The 15301-nt window shown below is 35.3% G+C and overlaps 1 protein-coding gene across 8 annotated transcripts in view; it reads left to right on the top strand.

The window, feature by feature from the left end:
* The window catches only part of LOC125351882 (LIM domain containing preferred translocation partner in lipoma), a 645466-nt gene that overhangs the window by 343546 nt on the left and 286619 nt on the right, over positions 1 to 15301 (top strand). The gene's annotated exons all lie outside the window — the stretch shown is intronic.

Genomic DNA, 15301 nt, shown 5'->3' with positions numbered 1-15301 from the left:
ATTTCTGGTCTCTAGGTCTTTGATTCCTCTTGGGTAAGACAAGAATAGGTATATTCACTTGTTGGGATGTTCGATTTATGAGAAAGCTCGTGTTGAACGTGTTGAAAACTTCTAACACCTAAGTTTATACCTACACTTAGTAGGCCTACTTTCCTACCTGAAAGCCCTCCGTTTTGTCACTGATTTATCTCTGAGATATGCTACTACTAAAGTACCTTTTAGGTTGGGGATATGGCCTAGTGGTAAAGTGTTTGCCTCACATACATGAAGCCCTGGGTTCGATTCCTCAGCACCAGATATATAGAAAAAGCCGCAAATGGCTCTGTGACTCAAGTGGTAGTGTGCTAGCCTTGAGCAAAAAGAAGTCAGGGACAGTGCTTAGGCCCTGAGTTCAAGCCCCAGAACTGGAAAAAAAATAAAATAAAATAAAATAAAAAAACAAATAAAATACTTTTTATTGTACTACAGAGGCGAAAATGATCTGCATTCTTTACACTAGACTCCATTCAAACTAGTGAGGCCTCAGTTCACTACCAATATCTTCATTCCTGTAACCAGGTTGCTGTTCTGTTTTTTTAATTTCAACACTTCTTTTGTTTCAAAATCACCTATATTATGTAAGATAGGAGAAAGAGTCCCAGAGTGGAGTCCTGAAGACCTGGTTTGCACATCTAACTCTTAGGTGCACCTTAGCCTTTCCCATGCCAGATCATTTATTTCAATATTTTATATGTCATTCCTGTACCTTACAAGTCTCTCCAGACTGAATGGGTTGATCAGCTCCATTCATTTATGCTTTAGTTACTGAATATCCAGGAGAAGAGACTCATCCTTTTCTGTATTTCCATATTTTTTTTTTTAGCATTGGAAGTTTTATATGTTCTAATCATGATCCCTGAAGTAGTAACTAGTAACATTTCTAAGTCAAGCTGATCCTTCACAAGCAGATCTTCCCACAATGATGATTCAGTACAGTCACCTAATGTTGTAGAGTTTATAAAGCTTCTATTGGTAAGGTTTTACAAGAATTTTTGAAAATAAGGATTTGAATCTAGATTTTAGAGATGAGGAAAGAGGTTAAAAGTCAGTGATTTGTTCTTCCTAAACCCCCATACCCCTTTCAAGAACTGTTTCCATAGGTCTCATTGCTCATAGCCTAGATTTCACAGAGCATTATCTCCCAGACCAAAGCCTTGCTCTGAATGTGATGATGACTCCCTATCCATCTTAGATTGTGCATATACTCATTATTCCCTAAGCACATCATTCCTCTTGCATAACAATGATGCACAGCTTTCATTTTTAACCTGTGTGATCAGCTTTCCATCATTTTCTAAGACAGTCTTTGTAACTGTGTGTTCTGCATATATGATGCTTTGAAAATGTTTTCAAAATTGACTCTGTACTGAACATGCACAAACCTGTTTTTTGCCATTATTCCCTAAACAATACAGTATGACATCTATTTATGTAGCATTATGTTTGCTATTATAAGTAACACAGATGATTTAAAATATATGAAAGGATGTGCATAATTAATACGCAAACACTATATTCTTCTACATAAGAAACTTGAGCATTCGTAGATTTTTGATAGTTTCAGGGGTTATGGACTGATCTCCTTGTCAAGCTGCAAGGACATTTTGGTTTAGTATTCAAATTCATTATTACCTTTAGTGTCTGTGAAACTTAGTGTAACTGCTTTATTTTGTGATTGGCAAGAAAAGTCCACCAACTCCTGCCTATCTATTCTCTAGTCCTTGTTCTGGTTGTTAGACACTGTAATAGAAATGCAGTCTATTAAGTAAGCTTTACTCCCCTCTCCATTAAAGAGAAATGGAATTCCATCACATATTTTATTAAATCACTGAGCTTGTCAGTACATTTCCCTGGCCATTACCCAGAAATGTAAGAAACAAGCATTCTACAGAAGGAGCACAGGAGTAGAAGTCAGAAGGATGTTGTAAACTCTTGTCTTCCAACAATTATTCCTTTAGCAAATGACTCACTTCTCTGAACCTCTTTTCAGCTTTTATAAGGCATTGTACTAGATTATTCCCACAATTACTTGCAGCTCTGGGGAATTCTCTAGTATGCAATATTTCATAAGACTTTGAATTGCTTTCTTTCTCCCCCCCCCCTTTTTTTTTTTGGCCAGTCCTGGGGCTTGATCTCAGGACCTGAGCATTATCCTTGGCTTCTTTTTGCTCAAGGCTTGCTATCCACTTGAGCCATAGATCAACTTTTGGATTTTTATGTTTATGTGGTGCTGAGGAATCGAACCCAGTGCTTCATGCATGCCAAACAAGCTCTCTACCACTAAGCCACCTTCCCAACCCTTTTTATAAATCTAGGAGAACAACTACTGTGTACAGTATTTGAATCTTTACTTATTCTATACATACTTATTGAATACCAATTATGGAAAATGTAATTAAGATACCATGAGGTTTGAAGAAATGAAACATACCAGAAGAGGAAATCACTAATGAGTACAGACATGACAATTTGAAAGTGCAGATTCCAAGAAGAATGGGAACTCAGGGAGACGCTGCCATGCACGGAAGTTGGGCAGTTAATTAATGTTGAGAATAATGGCCATTCTGGTTGAGTTTGGAGAGGCTCTACATATACATGCACTCAAATGCTCTCTCTCTCTCTCTCTCTCTCTCTCTCTCTCTCACAACACATACACACACACTCACACACACTCCCCTTTTCAGGGTCTGCTGAATGTCTATTCTTTCTACTCTTTCTGCTCTTTCTACTGCAGTCTACAGGAAGATAAAAATGTCAAGATGACAATCTGATAGAGGGGGAGGCAAAAGCAGATACTAGAAACAAACAAAACTTTGGACCAAAAATTCCCATTCAAAAAAAAACCAAAAAGTTGTTTCTGTCATAACTACCCAAGGACTACTAAAAGGAAAAAAAAAAAATTGTGCTAGCTTTTAAATATTTTCCTGTTAAGTTCCCCTTCATAATTTTATGTTCTTGTGAGGAAAAAAGTTAAACATATTTAATTTTATTTGTTATTACAAGTTGTTTTCAATAAGCAAATGTTAAGTGTATAAGACTTGTAGTAGTGTTGTAATTTTCCAACTTAAAGGCCACTTCCTATCTACTTTTCCCAGTAAATGAGGTAAGCAGTTCTCAGATCTTCCACAAACATCTAGCCACCTAGATGTACATTGGTCTCCATTGAGAAATGAATCATCCTGCCTATACAGATAAGCTATCTATTAGAGGGTGGTCTGGGTACACTCCTCTTATGATTTCAGGGTGCCTTCCAACTGAAATCTCAATGTTCTCAGTATGAATAGCCTGAGATCAGATATCTATGTTAGCAAAGTGCTACTTACCCAGTAACCCCCCCCCCCCCAATTGAAACAAACCATCAATGGATAGTGCAGGCCATATACTATCTTTTGACATTTCCTTAGGAATCTTCAAGAGCCTCCCCTCCCCATTCCCCAGTAAGGCCATTTAAGTGTGGGTTAAACAACTACAGAATACTAAATAAAAAGTTTGGCCAAAACCAACCATGAAGTTGCAAAAAAAAAAAAAAAGTCAAGATGAATATGCGTATATTAGAGAAGGAACTTCATTAAAAAAAGAAAAAAAGAAAAAGATTGGAAAGCATACTAGTATCTTTGATTTTTGATTCTTATTAGTGTTACTGTGTTGTGAATTGATTTATCTTCCCCATTTGCTGTGACTTCCTGCCAGATGGGACTTTAGATATAGTGATTCTTGAATACCCACCTGGTGGAGTTCACTATATTTGGAGCTTAGTAGTTAGTGCTTACTGGACTGAATTGCTCCTTGTGTAAATCAGACTAAAAAAGGAAGAAGACAGTTCTGGTATATAGAAAAACTAAGTAAGTTGTGTTTTTTTTTAATGAGCTACCAATAACAAAATAAAACTTCAAAGTCAAAATTGACAGTTGAATCTGTAATCTGCCTGACCTGACAATTAAAAGAAATTATTATTATGTCAGCTTGCCAGATGGATCTTCTTGAACTGTAATGTGCAGCACTTCTGAATGCAATTCAAGTGTAAGTTTCCTTTTCTCCCCACTTCTTGCTTGTTGAGTTTGGGAAAGAAGCAGTTTTATTTGAACTAAGCCCACTCATTTCAAGTTTCATTTCATGTTTAATGACAACAGTATGTGAAAGATAAAATAAAATCCTACGGCCTCATTTGATGTTTGTTTTAATTTCAGACCTTAGTGAAAAGAGACAGAAAAGATAAAAACAGTATGGCTCAAAGAGAGGACTTGAAAACAAATAATGCATTATCACAATGTTAGCGATGTCTCCTCAGAGGATATGAACAATATTATAGTACTGGTTGAGATCATTCTTGAAGGTGTGCAGAGGGACTTTGTGTTCATTTTCATATCAACCCTGAGTTGACCTGGCTAGAAATGATGATTTAGGGTAAAGGTAGGCCACATGTCTGGATCTGTTTAATTTTTAATTCATAGTTGCCTTTTTAAGTGCATGTGAACCCACCAGTACATTAGACCATATTGAGGGCATTGTGATTAACTTTATGGAAATATTTGGTGTATATGGAGGTTCGGGAATAATTCTTTTCATGTGCCAATAATCAGAAGTATCTGGAGTAGAACATCACAATTCCCCATCACTACTCACTCTGTTTACCCCTCAACTTAATCACCATTCATGGTTGTGAATCTTTTTGAATTCCTCACAAACACATTAATAATACATATGCATGTAAAAACATGATAATTATATTATATATTTGTGTCAGTTAAAAAGAGATTTGCCATATTTTTTGCACACTTTTACAATGTTCCATTGAGTAAGGGTACCATTATTTTATTTAAGGAGGGCTCCGGCTCTTTGTTCTAAACATGTGAAGATGGTCTTTTTGTCTTCTGGTCTTTGTGGAGATGTGTCTTTTTACACCACCACCAGAGTTAGAATCTTCATGTGAGCTCATGTTATTGCCCAGTGCTTCCACTCAGTTGGTGTGTTGTTTAGAACAACCCAGACACTTCTCTAAACAGACACTTGTGGCTATGAGAGTAAATATTGAGGAGGTTATTTTCCATGGCACTTGTGGTTTGGATCCAGGCACTTTCTGTGGAAGAATGATGGGTGATTTTGGTGCGAGTTTTGTTTACTTGATACCATCTCTATGCCTCACTGAAATAGAACAAAGTACTTAATGCACTACAAATACGTATCATAATTAAAAAGGTAAAGGTAAAGGCAATGCACAAAATGCACTTAGTTTATTCTTATTTTGAAAATGTTTTATATATTAGACTTTTAAAAGATATAATTTAGTTTTCAGAACCAGTTATAGAACATATAAGTATAGAGAATCAAATTTAGAACATATAGGTATAGAGAGTCAAATTTATCTCCCAAGCCACCATTTCCAAAGGCTAAGGAATAGGAGCTGAAAAACTGAAAATTCAAGTACTTGAGAACAATAAGCTAATCTGAGGAATTTTCCTAAATGATAAGATGCAGAAGAGCATCCTTGTAACACAGAAATTGTGTTACACTTTGTTCATTCTTAGCACAGATGTAGTCATTTTTATAGCCTTAATTAATCAATATAGTGTGGAATCTTGTTTATCCACTTTTTCTTTTTAGAATAAAGAAATTATTCACAGGTTTATTTTAGTTAGGTCCTTTTAGTTTGTAGAAAGCTTAGGTGCACTTAAAGTTACCTCAGATGACTGGATAGTGAGAAGTTGTGGTAAGTAGAAAAGGGAAAAGTAAGTACACAAAGGAAAAGTCAACATGTTAGCAGTTAGATAACTGAGGCTAATAAAGATTTGAAATATGATTGAAGATACATAGAAGCCAATTTTCTCATTCCTTTACAAATAAACTTCCAATGTTGCCTTCGTCCATGGCCTCCATTGGACTAGAACTTAGCTTCCCTCAGTTTTTCCTACTGACACTCTTATTTGGTGATTGTTTTTATTCTTCTACATCATGCTGCTCCTTATACCCTGTGTTCTGTTGCTACATGTCTTCTTTGTACTTCTCTGTGTCTTTTGCTATATGCCATCTCACTACGAGCTGTTCTTTCTTGTGTGCTTATACTCAAATGCCCATTGAAGTCAGATCATTACTCTAGCTGGTTTTTCTCCAGTACAAATTGGGAAGGAATTCTTCACCCAACATAGGTCATGGGTATCTTGTCTGGTTTGGGCTCAATCTCCAACCCAATTAGTTGTGGCCAGAGCTCAGAGTTACCTGTTACACAGCTGTGGCTAAGTATTTAGTAAAATAAGCAAACAACTTTTTGAGGGTTGTTTTTTTTTTTTTTTTTTTTTCCACTTAAACCAAGCTGCACTGTTGGAGGGACTTAAAATTTTATGGACTCCTCTATTATATTGAGGTGTGTGTGTTTTTTTTTAATTCATAAAAAGAAGAATTTGAAAAGGCACAAATATTTGGTTACTTCTGCCTCTGTTCTGGAGAAAGAATGTATGTACAGAAACAAACAAGAGACTACTAAAGGAAGAGGAGATCTGTTTCATAGTTTCATTCTTCTCATAAGAAAGAAGGAATGTTCTATGTGGATAAGGGAACTGAAGACACTCAGATGAGCTCTTTTATGTTCAGTAACATATGAGTCCGTGAAACTGGGGTGTAACTCTGAGATATAATTTGAAAGCTGATGCTTAGATGTGTATTTTGTCTCTTGGCATTCTCAAGAATCTGTACAACCTCACAGATACAAAGAAGAAAAAAAATACAACACATTACACGTGAATGCAAGAAAATATGTATGAAATCTAGAAAGGCTATATGAAAAACAGACTTGGCTGAGGTTTGTTATGACCTCAAGGAACAATAGGCACCATACCCTTTGTTTTCTTGCCATGTTTAGAAGTCAATGAGAAACACAGACCTCAAATAAATACAGTGTCACCAAAACAACCCAGTACTATCCAAAGTGAACTAAATGACTAGCATTGGCCCTCAACCAATGGGAATGACTACTATTTTACCTCTGAATTGACAGTCTTACTCTCACCCTGCACAGGTTACCTTTAGTCCTCTCATGGTGTGAGGCTTTCCATTACATAATTTAGAATTTGGAGAAGCAGAAAAAAAGCATGACCTGTCAGATAGAAGATTCACCGTGGGCTTGAGAAAGGGTACAAGCCATGCCTGCCCTGATTTTTTTTTCCTCAGATTCATTAATTAGTTAAACCTCTACATATCCTTAGTAGGATTGGGATTGGCATATATCACAAATGTTTCTCTATGGAAGATCCTTCCATATCGAGAACTCCAGAAGTAAGAAGATGAACTTTCCCTCTTCAAATAGCCGAAAAGGTTTATGGGATATTGGAATCCTGTGATTTCTCACCTCTGCAGAGGTGAAGTTGATAATGAAAGTGGGTAGTGGGTAATACTGAATGGTAGTCTCAACAGTCAGAAGAATATAGGAGAGTGAAAAATTTATGAAGTCAAGGTAGACCAAGACTTTGAATTTTCCTAAATGGTTTCAATATAACCAGTTTCCTACTGCCTCTCATACGGATAGATACTTCTTTTTATGACTATTTAAGTGACACTTTTTTTTTTATCACTATTCATCTATAACATATTTGATTAGGTTTCTCACATTTTGTGTTTGTCAAATGTTGGTGTTTACCTAACCTTCAATTTTGTAGGAAAGCTTACCTGACCTTAAATGACAATATCACATCATAACCTTGTTTCCTCATTTTTAGTGTTATGTTCCTACTGTAACAAATTTTTAAAATGAGTTCTATTATAGTTGTTCTGGCTGATCCAGATATCAAAAGGAGTGCTCATGTTTCTTGACAAGATTAGCATCTAAAATGAGCATCTTACCATGGGAGGATGATTAATAAAGGTCATGGCTAAAGATTTGCATTTCAAGTAATGTTCACATATTAATGACTCTTTAAGGAGTATAATGACAAGTTTTTGTGTTTTCCCTTTTCCAGGTGATAAAAGTAATATGCAAAAATGTGCATTTCACATAGGTAGACACACCATTTCAAACACACACACACACACACACACACACACACCCCTCTGAGTCAATACAAACCTAGCTCCTTTTCAATTAAGAACAGCCTTTCAAAGGCCAATATATTTTGTCTGCTTAACATATATTCTTTATAATTTTTGATAACTAAGATTAACACAACAATTAACTTATGAAAAACTTGAGTGAAATATTATTAGGAATTTGATTACTTTTAGATCGCTTCCTTATATTTCCATTTATTCTAATCTAATATTTTTAGCAGACTTAAAGTTCTTGAGTATGATTTTTGGTGATTTGGAAACAAATGAATGTTGCATCTTTTGTATTAAAGTAACTTGAAGAACATGATACAATAAAACATTTTGTATTAAATTAATGAAAAAATTCAATATTTGGTGATGGAAAAGACTTTCCAGTGTGCCAAAGACAAGGCTTAAGTGGTAGGGTGCCTGTGAATGAGCATAATGCATCAGATACTGAGCTCATGTACTGGCTTCCCATAAGAAAAATAGGAATTTTTACTATGGTTCAAGATAATAAGTACGAACATTTAATATTAAAATGTTCCTCCATTGAGGAACTTTTGAACGTTTGGCGTAGACCAATGACTTTTTCGGGAAATACAAGTTGTTCTTGCCACGAAGAAACAGTAAGGTGTGGGAATTTATCATGTTACCTAGAGCAAAACAAAAACAAAAACAAAAAACAAAGAGATTTCAGAATAACCCGAGTATGCAAAAATTAAAGTTATACGTAGTTGATTCATGGGTATTTTTATTTCATGGAATGTGGATTAACAACCTTTATATAGTAATTCTGTCTTTATTATTTCTTTCACACCACCTTACAGCTGTCTACTGAATTATAAAATCTTCGTCAAATCACCATCACATCTTTTAATGTGTTTTCTGTGTTGCTTTTGATCCTATTCCCATATCCTTCCTCCCAACATATAGAGCATATGTCTGGATATTCCTACCTAGTTCAAAAAGCCATACTTTTGCCCTACACAAAGTACACCAAAACTACCACTTAACATATTTGGAATGCTAACAAGGATGTATGCTTCAGTCATGTCTTTCACATAAAGAACTGTGGAACATGAGTGAGTGTCATAAGCCTTAAAACTGAGATAGCAAGGCTTAAAGAACGCTGGAGAAAGAATGGCAATCTAAACACAGTCATCTTCCTGAGTACAAAAACATATAAATGAAAGGATTAGAGAAACTGGAGGGCAAATCTAAATTAGTAAAAATTGGATTTGTAAAATTGAGTTATATAAATGCCAACCAGGGGCTGGGAATGTGACCTAGAGGTAAAGTGCTTGCCTCCTATATATGAAGCCCTGAGTTCGATTCCTCAGCACCACATATATAGAAAAAGCCAGAAGTGGCTCTGTGGCTCAAGTAGTAGAGTGCTAGTCTTGAGCAAAAAGGAGCCAGAGGCAGTGCTCAGGCCCTGAGTTCAAGTCCCAGGACTGGCAAAAAACAAAACAATAACAATAAATGTCAGCCAGATGCAAATTATAAAATCTTGATGCTTATTGCTTAAAACTTCTATCATTTATATCCATAATTTGTTACCATATGTGAATACCATAAACTTCAATGAGGCAAACTTCTTGTTTGAATTTTGTCATTCAGAGAACCAAGAGTTCTCTTGAGAGTTGAACTTGAAAAGCTTTATCAGTTCCTGTTAAATTTTTCTCATCATCATAAAAGCTTTCAATATAGGATTAAACAAGTTAACATTATTATTTATGCCTCAATTTCCACATTTTTTAGTTGAGGGTAGGGTTATGACCAATTTCAGAATTATTAGGAGTGGTGAAGGTACAATATGGTATAATTTCTATTCTATGAAGAATCTCTTTCCACAGTTTTTTTTTTGAGATTGAGTTTTATCCTATAGCTCATCAAAGAAACCATTATAACACAGATTAACTCTCTGTAGGTATTTACTTTTTAATGGTAAAAAAAGATGGAATTCTTGATCAAAGTTATTACATTGACTGTGTAAATTACTTGGAACAGAACTTATCTTAGAAAAGAGTATTTTTAGAGGATGTTACTGCTACTGTTGGCTGAGCACTGTAGTTACAGTTTATAGAGCATTTACTCTTACCCTCTTGGTATTCTGCACTAGGAGGAAGCAGATATACTTACTATTACTGCACTTGACTTGAGTTTGTAGACTTCTAAAACTTAGCAGATAATATACAACTGAAGGACCTATGTTATAAACTTAGGATGTTTTGTTTTTTTAGTTCTTTTATGTTGCATGGTCTCTGTATATTAAAAATGATGCAATAACTCAGGCATGCAAACTTCTTTAGTGAACTGACCTTAATGGAGCAAAGATTTAGGAAACATAAAGGCATAGACATTAAGTATGAAAAAAACAAGACAAATACTAAGTTGATAAAGTAAGTAAATAGTAAAATAAAAAGACAAATACTAAGTTGATAAAATAAGTAAATAGTAAAATAAAATTTGTAGAGGGGGTATCTGGAATGATGCTCACCAAAGTTACTCAAAGTTTCCTAAATAATTAACTTCTGAAATGAAAGCCTAGCTCAAAGACTAGTTGAGAATTTGAATGTACTCCAATGTAGGAATGGGGTTGGTTTTCTTTAGAAACTGGAATGAGCCAGGGGAATAGATGTCTGTGCTCCTAGGAGAGAGAAACAAGACACCTGTAACTTTAGGATTCAGATAGTAGACAATAACAATTTCATACATTCAATAGAGTGACGCCAACCAAATGAGGACACTGACAAGCAAAGATATAAATTGTAAGATTTTCTCTAGTTTTTAAAGATTTTTTCTAGTTTCATATTGTGCGGGTGATATCTAGTTGAGTTACATACTTACAATTTAAAAAAATTTAAATTCTGCAGTGGCTATTTCGAGTATTATTGATCCTGAAATGATATTCACTTACGATAACTCATCATATTTTGCATCAAATAAATCATGAAGACATGCACAACATCTCTGGCCATAAAGGAGATGCAATCAAAACAACATTGAGATTACACCTCAACCAGTTAGAATGTCCTTTATCAACAAAATAAGCAGATGCTGGCAAGAATGTTGTTGAACGAGAACAATTATACACTGTTGGTAGGAATGTAAGCTTGTTCAGCTCCCTTGGAAAGCAGTATAGAGGTTCCTCAAAAAAACTAAACATTGAACTACCTTATGATGCAGCAATGACAAAATTGGGCATTTATCCAGAATACTACAAGCTAGGATATAGTAAAGCTAACAACTGTTTTCTACAACTGTAGCACTATTCACCGTACGCAAGGTATGGAATCAGCCTGATGTCCATCATTGGTTAAGTGGATCAAGAGAATGTAATGTATATACACAAGGGAATTTTATTCATCCATTAGAAATGATATGGTACCAATTATGAAGAAATGGAAAGACAGGAAAAAGGTATGTTAAATTAACTCAGTCCCAGAGATTCAAAGCTTTCATGATTTCCCTCATATATAGAAGCTAGAATCACCTATGTTGGGAGCTGTGCAAGTGATTACAAATGTATTAACCGAGAATCAAGGGAGAACTCAGTATAATCCCACAGAAAGGTAAAGGCAAAGCACAACAAAATAAGAATCAAGGGGGTGGTGGCTGCTAAGAGGACATTGGTAGATGAATGAAAAAGAGAAGGGAGGTGGGTGGGAAAAGTGTAGTCTTAAATTCAATGTATTTTCTATAAAGTTAAAACAAAATTGAGGAAAGGGGTAGGTTAGGAGGTATGAGTGAGAATGTTGAAAGGAGTGACATTGATCAAGATACATTATATTCATAAACTGCTTTCAGTGGTAAATCCTTTGTACAATTACTTAAAGGTATTAATAAAAAGTAAATTACTGGTGAACTACTTTGTGATTCTTAGTATTAGTCCTCTTGCCATGATCTATTTAGAAATGTCTAGCCAAGAGTTTATTTTCTTCTCATGCATATCAACACCTGTTTAATATAATCATTTTTTAAAAAAGGCTGAAAATCTATTTATTTGCAGACCAAGAAAGTGTTATACATAAAATGAAGCAAGCTAGATTATGATACTTATTCCTAATAAAGGTCTTATACATAGTCAAAGCCAAGTATCCAGGAGAGCAATCAGGAGCCAGGAGGACCCCAATTATCTAGAGGAATCGAGCTTCCTGGAGCCCAACAACTCATAACATATTTGCAAGCCAAAGAGTGTCCTTTATCACCTTTAGAGTTCTCAGAAAGTCCCTATCTTCTGTTACTTCTATCAGGATGCCAAGAGGGTGTTACTTAGATCTAGTATCCTTATAGGAGGCTAAATTGTGTTTTGTCTTAGAACCTTGATGCCTTTTCATTTGTAAATAGACTTCAGAGACACATGTAAGGGTTTTAAAGATTGTCAAGTGGACAAACAGAAGGAAGAGTTTCTTTGCTGGGGGGCGGGGAGCGGGGCGGGGGCGGAGAAAGAATGGGCGGTCAATCATAATTGAGATATGGGCCATGCATGGAGGCTTACTATGGGACATGGCAACATATGGGATAAGAATGGCTGCTGATTATGAAGGGTGGAGAATATGTTCCAGTGTCCTTCCATAGAGATTGGTATGTCTTACTATGAGGTCATAAAGAAGGAAGGGGCCAACTATAAGATGTGATATTGGAATAGAGTCATAAAGTTAAAGCCATGGTCAGTCCAGGGATAAAGGATTGTAAGGGGAAGATGTAAATTAAGGAATGGTGTTTGGAGTTTGGAATTCGAGGCATTTGAACAATGGTGTAAGTAGAAGGAGGAATATTGAAAGAAGAGAGTTGAAAGAATACATGGGTAACAAGAGGAAGGACAAATTATAAATGCATTCAGTGTAGCACAATGACTTGATAGTGTTCAAGTTGTGTCTGCAGCTGAGGGAAGAGGAGACACAGACTAGCAGATGGGGACAATGAAAGTTTGTGAGCAGAAAAGAATTCTTGAGAAGAAGGGTAACTGAATGTACCTGCATTGTAGAGACCCTTGATTGTGAATGCAATCTTGTTGTATATTATCTGTACTGTGAAGGAAATTGCTTATCTGGGTAAGATTTTTTTGGTAGAATTCTGCCAATTAAACCTTTTTCAATAAACAAGTATTTCTAGTATCAATACATTAAAATGAATCAAAATACTCCATAACTAGGTAACATTTATTGAGAATAGACTGTAACACTGCATGTATTAGTTTTACTTGGCTTTCATAATAATCCAGTGAGGTGACTGTCAAATTTTAATGTGAAAGAAACTGTGGCCCAGAGAGGTGTAGCTTACTAGAGTTGTGAGTGCAGTGATTCGGTCTGTGAGTTGGGGCAGTATATGACTCTAAAATCTAAATATATGAATTGACATCTTGTAGGCATAATTGAAAATATCGACCATATATTAGTGAAGGTGGATGTTACACTTCTTTTTCCTTGCATTTTATGATTCAATGATTTGTTCTGTATTATAGAGTCATGCAGTCATTACCTAAAACATTAACAAAATTAAAACATTGACAAAACTGACTTTTGTTTGCTCCTCATTGTTCCACCACACCTAGACAACTGTGAGTTACCATTAGTGGTGGTTTTCAATAAAGGATGAGCTTATTTTAATGTGTTTGTTTCTTAGTAATAGTAGTAGTCTAATTCAAGAGAATAACATAGTTTCTATGAATTTTTAATTTCTATCTTGACCATGAAACTAGAATACTCAGTTCATAATTTAGGGCAGAAAAAGATAACAATATGAGGCCCCATGTCTATGTCAGTCATTGGTCGCACAAACTTGAATAAAAAAATTGCCCCAGGCCCTTCCTTGGGTTTTCTGCTTTTCTTGTAGGTGAGTTAGATATATAAATAGACATATTATTGAGCATCATTGGAGAAGAGAATTTCTATTGCTGTAATCCTGTACTGAATGGCTTTTTGCCATAAGACATTGGATTGTTGTCTATTTTTAAAAATATAATATATGGGAAGTACATGGAATGCTTGGAATCCTAAAAATAGAATCTAATTAATTTAAAATAAAATATGGTTCTGCATCTATAATAGAGTAGTAATTGGCAGTGTAAAGAAGCTGAGCTGTGGAGGAGAGTTAGCTGATGGACAATTGGTCATAGGTATTGCGTGCCAGACAGCAGTCTTCTCCACAAGTTACTTTATGCAGTGCCTGAATTACCGAACCTACTTTGTACCCCAAGTATCTGAACTGTCTTAAAATAAAAATTGCAAATGCAAGAGATCCAATCAATCTTAGTATTTCTTTTTTCCTATACTCTCAGTCCCAAGTTAAAAATAAAATCTGCCTGCCTCATTTTCCTGCATGCTAGTTAGGAGGATTTAGCTGGAGTTCTCAACAGGAAAGCAATAGATATCATAGACGACATTGTGTGGTGGGTGAAAGCCCGGTAGAGATAATTATACAGTCACTCCCACTATATTACCCTTCAAAGAAATTGAGCCTAATATTCTCCTCCTAAGCAATTTAACTAACTTCTAAAAAAAAAATCAGTGTAAGATATTATTTAGAGAGTGAAATTGCTACTGTATATAATCAGGAGGGAGAATTATAGCAAATTATTATGCTCATTTGATAAGTGAATAAAGCGCTGTATTTGAAGCTTTATATTTTACCTCCTAAGTAATTGTTCAGTTGTGCTAACTGTCCTTTAAAAAGGAGAGGAAATAAAGAAATGCTAAAGAAAAAAATGTTTTTTATATCTATTGTCAGGTATCTTCCTCACCTCTACCCCTGGGCACAGATGAAGTCTAATTGCATAATTGCATGGTTCTAAGGGGATCAACCCCACTTTGGCCTTCAAATGTTTAATAGTATTCGGGTTTTTTTTTTCCTTTCCAAAGATAAGGTTCATGTGCAAACATTGGCACCACTCTTAAAAATGCAAAAAAAGTGTGGTTTAAAATTGACCACATGTATGACTATTAGGTATATATTGATATTCGAAATGTATATTCGTTATATAAGTACTACACCATTATTTGTAAATGAATTGTAAGCAAATCTTTTCAAAACTTGATTTACCTGAGTTAACATTTTCCTTTGAGTTTTTAATTATTTTGTTAGCACCACTAAAGAGTAGAGGGCAAAAGAATAAACAGCTTGGTTGATTTCTCTTGTAAGAAGCCATGCATCGTAATTGCTAAGTGTAGGTACTATCAACATGGCACATGCCGAATTCTCTGTGTCCTCCATTGCCAACTCTGTCACAGTCAGCAAGTGATTG

This window comes from Perognathus longimembris, chromosome 5 (genome assembly GCF_023159225.1).
Source record: "Perognathus longimembris pacificus isolate PPM17 chromosome 5, ASM2315922v1, whole genome shotgun sequence".
In the NCBI taxonomy this organism is placed as follows: domain Eukaryota; kingdom Metazoa; phylum Chordata; class Mammalia; order Rodentia; family Heteromyidae; genus Perognathus; species Perognathus longimembris.
Note: the sequence above shows the minus strand (reverse complement) of the source record. Positions and strands in the feature narration are given on the sequence as shown.